The sequence below is a fragment of the Schistocerca americana genome, chromosome 10 (assembly GCF_021461395.2).
Source record: "Schistocerca americana isolate TAMUIC-IGC-003095 chromosome 10, iqSchAmer2.1, whole genome shotgun sequence".
NCBI lineage: Eukaryota > Metazoa > Arthropoda > Insecta > Orthoptera > Acrididae > Schistocerca > Schistocerca americana.
This window is the reverse complement of record NC_060128.1, coordinates 166,828,099-166,836,491: the sequence shown is the minus strand read 5'-3', so window position 1 is coordinate 166,836,491 and position 8,393 is coordinate 166,828,099. Positions and strand designations below refer to the sequence as shown.

The window sequence follows — 8,393 nt, the reverse complement described above, 5'->3', positions numbered from 1 at the left end:
ATCCACACAGTCTTACCGACATCATACATTAATTTTCACGTAATTTTTTATTCAGTTGAGCCCATCACGATATACGAGAAACTGGCGCCGTTGTGCCGCAGATGAGACGTTGTATGTAAATATGCAGATCAATTAAAAAGAGATTTATTTTCCTAAAAAAAAGGACTGTAATACTTTTCAGTTTCTTCTCGTTGTTTAGCATTTACATGGCGCGTTCTAGTAGTACTTCGGTCTCAAATAAATAAGTATGTTAATCAGCTTTCCGAACTGCGTTCCCACGAATTGAGCAAATCTAGCGCTGCTATTGGAAGCTGAACTGCCAAACACATGGCAAACATTTATTACCCGACCATATAACACCGTATTGCTTAAAAGACGATAATTCCAGTACTTTCAAAAGAAATCAGACTTCCGTCCGTAACTGTATGGCCTAGTAATAAAAACCAGGCCAGAAAGTACTTCTAAATAAACAAACACCAACAATAGAAACGCCGTGAAATCAAATGCAAAACGATAACGTGAAATTAAAAGTTGTACTGCATCAAATTTGGACATTTCGATACATCACTGTTAACATCGCTAGACTGTCAGTGTTTTAGATATTTTCGAGTAATACGTCAAAACCGCGTAGATCAGGTGACCATGTGAGTTGTTATAATTCTACACGGCAGGCATCTGCACGAAACACTGCAGCCTAGACCTCACGGAACCATTTTTGTAAACACCACAAAAATTGTAATAACAACTAAGATATAGGAAACGGAAATTTACTTTTCTGAGGAAGTATTCCTTCCTATCGCCTATTCTGTGACACGAACTCTCTGATATTGGAAACATTATGTAAGATATCTTCTTTATCGCAGTAAATACATAAAAATGTTATTTGTAAGAAATAAAAATTATTTCATCCCTTGCGGGGATCGAACCCGCGACCTTTGGATTAGAAGTCCAACGCGCTATCCTCTGCGCCAAAGGGACGATAGTGACGCAATCGCCTCAGAAAGTTTATGAAGTGACATACCAAGCTTGTATTTCGTTAAGTTTAATTTTCCTTTCCTTCCTTCTGTATACCTATTTCCACGATAAATAGTGCTTACTCCGCATTAGCGTTGCTCCTAAGTGTACCAGTCTGAGAACTGAAACTAAAATGAGACAGAAAATACAGGAATGCTCAATGGCAACGTAAAAAGAGAAAGCGAGTCATTTTCTATACTGGAATTGTGGCAACGTGACGAATTCAAAGAATATTTCATAAAATTCTGCTTCTGTTTCAGTGGTGGTAATAAAGTGGGATATTGCCGTTACTTCAGTAGCATACCGTACTGAAATCTTTCTTTTTACTCGAACAAATGAAGCAAATACGTATCTTTATGCATCAGGATCAGAAATAATCTACGGTTCTATAATTCATATTCCTTGTGTCAAGTTCGAGATAGAAGTTTACAAAAAGACAAAGGTAACAGCTTTTGTGATAGCTGAAGTATTGGAGCCATCTCTCTTTATCCCTAACAACTGAAGCTTTTTTTGCCCCATGCCATAGTGCGCGCTCTTTATAATTTGAAAAAACAAAAAAAAGTACGAACATTGTAACTACATCTACGTTCAGTATGTTGTTCAGGAAAACGAAATATATAACTCTTGCGCGAGATATCGGCGAAGGAAAACTAAACATCCAGTATTTACACCAGGGAAATAGCTTTTTCAGAGAGTCTAACGTGAAACCCACATGGCCTTCCTCCGTTTAGTCAAATTGCATTTAGCTGTATTGTGTTCCACACCACGCTAGGAATGAGATGTCTACAGACAACCGCGTGGCCACGCAGAACTCGCGAGACGTTTAGTATTCTAATTCTGAACGAGAAGGCACAATCCATTGTCTCTGCTTAGCCGAATACGGTAAGAATTTTCCCTTCATGTCAAGATATTGGATGGTTTCTGTAGCTCCCGCTGTAGTCGTTGGTAACAGTGCTTCGGAGAACAAGCGTTCGCCTTCAATACATAACTGCCCCGACAATTGTGTCCTCGTCCTGTCAATTCAGCAATGAAATAAGAAGCAGTTGTTTGCAACTAGCTGTTGACTATAGCATAGGCGTCCGTTAGAGAGTAGTGTAGATCCCCCCCCCCCCCCACACCAACCTTTTCCGGATAAATTTATGATATTTTTAAATGTCGTGCGTAAATAAAGTCACGTAATTTTATTCTGATGATATTATTATAAACGGCATGGAAACAAATATTCTTATTTTAACTCGGGTGAATCTATTGACACTTATGCGTGAAAATTATGAAATTGATTAAATTTTGAATATACTGTTTTGTTAGCACTCCGTCTTTAGGCCACGAATGGGCTACCGGCACCATTCGATCGCCGTGTCATCCTCAAGGAAGATGCGGATAGGAGGGGCGTGGGTTCAGCACACTGATCTTAATTAGTCGTAACAGTTTCTTAATGTATAACAGCAATAGCTGTACTGTTATTTTACATTACTTCGTCGAAGGATAGAATTCCAAAAATGTGAGGTGCTGGAGAATTCATCTTGAATAATGCAAATCTTAAATTCGAAGTACAGCAATGCAGATATTTAAGAAGATAACTACAGATACAGTCAGGTTCCGATGGCTTCTAAGTAATAAAAAAATGTATAACCGATATAACGATAAAAGAACTGTTTACAGATCAATTATTACTAAAATATTCAAAGTCAGTAGTTATCTTGTTGTTAAATTAATTATATGTGTGTGAATAAATGACAGAACGAAAACAAAGCTAACTGTCACGCCACTCAGATATTACAGAGACAATACCTCAGCTCAAATGACAATTTTCCTGACAACATCAAGAAATCTTCATTCACTTTTCACGTCAAAATACATATGGTACAATGACCACTATTTTATTACAAGCTGAGTTATTTTCTCCTCACACTGTATTTCATGCTATGTTCGTCAAGGGTTAAGCCCGGATTTCGTTTTTTGCTGCCCGGACTTCCAAAGTACATGCTGCGCTCCTCTTAAGCAATTGTTTCGCGGTGCCGACGATTAGACAACAGATAACCAAATCCAATAGTAAGGTCATGGCAACATGTAAGTAAAGATTCGAGTAAGCAGACTGCGTTGACACTTCATCGAGTACTAAAAAAAGTCTGTTGTTGTTGTGGTCGTCAGTCCTGAGACTGGTTTGATGCAGCTCTCCATGCTCTATCCTGTGCAAGCTTCTTCATCTCCCAGTACCTACTGCAACCTACATCCTTCTGAATGTGTTTAGTGTATTCATCTCTTGGTCTCCCTCTACGATTTTTACTCTCCATGCAGCCAGCCAATACTATATTGGTGATCCCTTAATGCCTCAGAACATGTCCTACCAACCGATACCCTCTTCTAGTTAAGTTGTGCCACAAACTTCTCTTCTCCCCAATCCTATTCAATACCTCCTCATTAGTTATGTGATCTACCCATCTAATCTTCAGCATTCTTCTGTAGCACCACATTACGATAGCTTCTATTCTCTTTTTGTCCAGACAAAGTTATCGTCCATGTTTCACTTCCATACGTGGCAACGCTCCATACAAATACTTTCAGAAACGACTTCCTGACACTTAAATCTATACTCGATGTTAACAAGTTTCTCTTCTACAGAAACTCTTTCCTTGCCATTGCCAGTCTACATTTAATATCCTCTCTACTTCGACCATCATCAGTTATTTTGCTCCCCAAATAGCAAAACTCCTTTACTACTTTAAGTGTCTCATTTCCTAATCTAATTCCCTCAGCATCACCCGACTTAATTTGACTACATTTCATTATCCTCGTTTTGCTTTTGTTGATATTCATCTTATATCCTCCTTTCAAGACTGTCCATTCCGTTCAACTGCTCTTCCAAACCCTTTGCTGTCTCTGACAGAATTACAATGTCATCGGCGAACCTCAAGGTTTTTATTTCTTCTCCATGGATTTTAATACCTACTCTGAATTTTTATGTTGTTTCCTTCACTGCTTGCTCAATATACAGATTGAATAACAATGGGGAGAGGCTACAACCCTGTTTCACTCCCTTCCCAACCACTGCTTCCCTTTCATGCCCCTCGACTCCTATAACTGCTATCTGGTTTCTGTACAAATTGTAAATAGCATTTCGCTCCCTGTATTTTACCCCTGCCACCTTCAGAATTTGGAAGAGAGTATCCCAGTCAACATTGTCAAAAGCTTTCTCGAAGTCTACAAATGCTAGAAACGTAGGTTTGCCTTTCCTTAATCTTTCTTCTAAGATAAGTCGTAGAGTCAGTATTGCCTCACGTGTTCCAATATTTCTTCGGAATCCAGACTGATCTTCCCCGAGGTCGGCTTCTACCAGTTTTTCCATTCGTTTGTAAAGAATTCGCGTTAGTATTTTGCATCCGTGACTTATTAAACTGATTGTTCGGTAATTTTCACATCTGTCAACACCTGCTTTCTTTGGGATTGGAATTATTACATTCTTCTTGACGTCTGATGGTATTTCGCGTGTCTCATACATCTTGCTCTCCAGATGGTAGAGTTTTGTCGGGACTGGCTCTCCCAAGGCCGTCAGTAATTCTTATGGAATGTTGTCTACTCCCGGGGCCTTGTTTCGACTCAGGTCTCTGTGTTCTGTCAAACTCTTCACGCAGTATCGTATCTCCCTTTCCATCTTCATCTACATCCTCTTCCATTTCCATTATATTGTCCTCAAGTACATTGCCCTTGTATAGACCCTCTATATACTCCTTTCACCTTTCTGCTTCTTTGCTTAGAACTGGGTTTCCATCTGAGATCTTGATATTCATACAAGTGGCTCTCCTTTCTCCAAAGGTCTCTCTAATTTTCCTGTAGGCAGTATCTATCTTACCCCTAGTGAGATAAGCCTCTACATCCTTACATTTGTCCTCTAGCCATCCCTGCTTAGCCATTTTGCACTTCCTGTCGATCTCATTTTTGAGACGTTTGTTTTCCTTTTTGCCTGCTTCATTTACTGCATTTTTATATTTTCTCCTTTCATCAATTAATTTCAATATTTCTTCTGTCACCCAAGGATTTCTACTAGCCCTCGTCTTTTTACCTACTTGGTCCTCTGCTGCCTTCACTACTTCATCCCTCAGAGCTACCCATTCTTCTTATACTGTATTTCTTTCCCCCATTCCTGTTAATTGTTCCCTTATGCTCTCCCTGAAACTCTGTACAACCTCTGGTTTAGTCAGTTTGTCCAGGTCCCATCTCCTTAAATTCCCACCTTTTTGCAATTTCTTCAGTTTTAATCTACAGTTCACAACCAACAGATTGTGGTCAGAGTCCACATCTGCCCCTGGAAATGTCTTACAATTTAAATTCTGGTTCCTAAATCTCTGTCTTACCATTATATAATCCATCTGATACCTTTTAGTATCTCCAGGATTCTTCCATGTATACAACCTTCTTTTTTGATTCTTGAACCAAGTGTTAGCTATGATTAAGTTATGCTCTGTGCAAAATTCTACTAGACGGCTTCCTCTTTCATTTCTTAGCCCCAATCCATATTCACCTACTATGTTTCCTTCTCTCCCTTTTCCTACTCTCGAATTCCAGTTACCCATGACTACTAAATTTTCGTCTCCCTTCACTACCTGAATAATTTCTTTTATCTCATCATACATTTCTTCAATTTCTTCGTCATCTGCAGTGCTAGTTGGCATATAAACTTGTACTACTGTAGTAGGCGTGGGCTTCGTGTCTCTCTTGGCCACAGTAATGCGTTCACTATGCTGTTTGTAGTAGCTTACCCTCACTCCCATTTTTTTTATTCATTATTAAACCTACTCCTGCATTACCCATATTTGATTTTGTATTTATAACCCTGTATTCACCTGACCAAAAGTCTTGTTCCTCCTGCCACCGAACTTCACTAATTCCCGCTATATCTAACTTTAATCTACCCATTTCCCTTTTTAAATTTTCTAACCTACCTGCCCGGTTAAGGGATCTGACATTCCACGCTCCGATCCGTAGAGCGCCAGTTTTCTTTCTCCTGATAACGATGTCCTCCTGAGTAGTCCCCGTCCGGAGATCCGAATGGGGGACTATTTTACCTCCGGAATATGTTACCCAAGAGGACGCCATCATCATTTAACCATACTGTAAAGCTGCATGCCCTCGGGAAAAATTATGGCTGTAGTTTCCCCTTGCTTTCAGCTGTTCGCAGTACCAGCACAGCGAGGCCGTTTTGGTTAATGTTACAAGGCCAGATCAGCCAGTCATCCAGACTGTTGCCCCTACAACTGCTGAAAAGGCTGCTGCCCCTCTTCGAGAACCACACGTTTGTCTGGCCTCTCAACAGATACCCCTCCGTTGTGGTTGTACCTACGGTACGGCTATCTGTATCGCTGAGGCACACGAGCCTCCCCACCAAAGGGGAGGCGGGGGGGAAGTCTATATTCACAAATATTGAATTATCGCTTGATAAGATTTCAATTGGGCATAGAGACTGGCAGCTTACTTTGAATGTACAGAAAAGTAAAATTATGTACAGCACCTTACGGGCACAGAGGTGTGGTATCCTAAGAGTGCAATTTCACTGAATCACAACTAGAATCAGCCAAGTCATACAAATATCTGTGCATGTTTAGTGGAGATATAGAATTTAATGATGAGATAATCTTAGTCGTAGCTAAAACAGATAGCAGACTTCGGTTCATTGGGCGGCTACTGCAAAAATACAGTCTACAAAGCATACTGCTTACATATCATGTGTGTCCCATGTAAGAATATTGCTTAAATGTGTGGGATACACCAACGAGGACTATCTGGGGGTACTGAACGTATTCAGTGAGGCGCAACACAAATAGTCAGAGGGTTGTTTGACCCATCGGATTGCATCACGAAAAAAATTGGTCAAATGGCTCTGAGCACTATGGGACTTAACATCGGAGGTCATCAGTCGCCTAGAACTTAGAACTACTTAAACCTAACTAACCTAAGGACGTCACACACATCCATGCCCGAGGCAGGATTCGAACCTGCGACCGCAGCATAGAAAATATGTAACTTGGTTTCTCACAGCAATACCATATTTCCGTTGCCATTCCAATTAAGTTATTCAAACTTTCAACTTAATCAATAAGCAGAAATGTTGCATAGTGATGTTTGCTCACACAAACGGTCGTAGGCGTCTTCCACAAAAAGACAGGTGCCATTTTCAAATTGAGGAGGCCTGCCAAGGCTTTGCAGAGAGCAAGTATCGTGCAATATGTGGCGAGAAAATCGATAGTAGGCGCTGGATCAAGAGCTCCTATGAGGAAAGAGACCAAAGACAAAATGGTTCAAATGGCTCTGAGCACTATGGGACTCAACTGCTGTGGTCATCAGTCCCCTAGAACTTAGAACTACTTAAACCTAACTAACCTAAGGACATCACACACATCCATGCCCGAGGCAGGATTCGAACCTGCGACCGTAGCAGTCGCGCGGTTCCGGACTGCGCGCCTAGAACCGCGAGACCACCGCGGCCGGCCAGACCAAAGACAGACTAGCAATCAACATGCCGCCAACGCCCTCTCGACTGCAAGTATTTAGATCGCCGCCGCTGACCAGAGGGACTCAGTCACTAGCGCAGTCCCTCGGTCACTAGCTCACTCACCGGAACACCAACTCACATTCTAGTTTGGCATCTGCCATTCATCTCATAGCGGGACTTGTACTTCACCAGCAGTGAGGCTAATGTGGAATATTAGGAAGAGCTTCTACCAGAACACGAGGACTGTTATTAAAGTTAAGTAGCTGTCTGTTTATGTAAATAAAGAACCCTGTTAATACATGTGTGCACTTGTGTTTTAGAAAGAGGATACCGGCCACCAAACAACATCCTCTCCGGCACAACAGTGGCGACGAGAACTAACTGAGGTTCAGCGTGGACTGTAATCATCTTACGTAGCGAAACTTGGTAGATATGCTAATGCGTTAATCCAGATTCGATTTAAACTGGAAAAAATCAGTTCCAATTTAGTCCAGCAGGTGCAAATCTGGCGTTGTACAGCATCTTGTCGATGTCTTTGATGCTCATGCCGGCCGAAGTGGTCGTGCGGTTAAAGGCGCTGCAGTCTGTAACCGCAAGACCGCTACGGTCGCAGGTTCGAATCCTGCCTCGGGCATGGATGTTTGTGATGTCCTTAGGTTAGTTAGGTTTAACTAGTTCTAAGTTCTAGGGGACTAATGACCTCAGCAGTTGAGTCCCATAGTGCTCAGAGCCATTTGAACCATTTTGAACCATTTTGATGCTCATATTGAAATAGCTGTGTTAGTGGTAGTTAGTAATAACGTCAACGTTATGCTTCTCTCATTTGTTTGACCTTTCTTGTCCACGTCCCATTCCTAATGCATTACATACGGAAACATTTCTATACGTCTTT

General features: G+C 41.2%; 1 non-coding gene across 1 annotated transcript; it reads right to left on the bottom strand.

Annotated features, from left to right (window-relative positions):
• Positions 1–905: 905 nt before the first annotated feature.
• Positions 906–978, bottom strand: Trnar-ucu. The gene has a single exon. It is a non-coding gene; the product is annotated as a tRNA-Arg (tRNA).
• Positions 979–8,393: the final 7,415 nt, after the last annotated feature.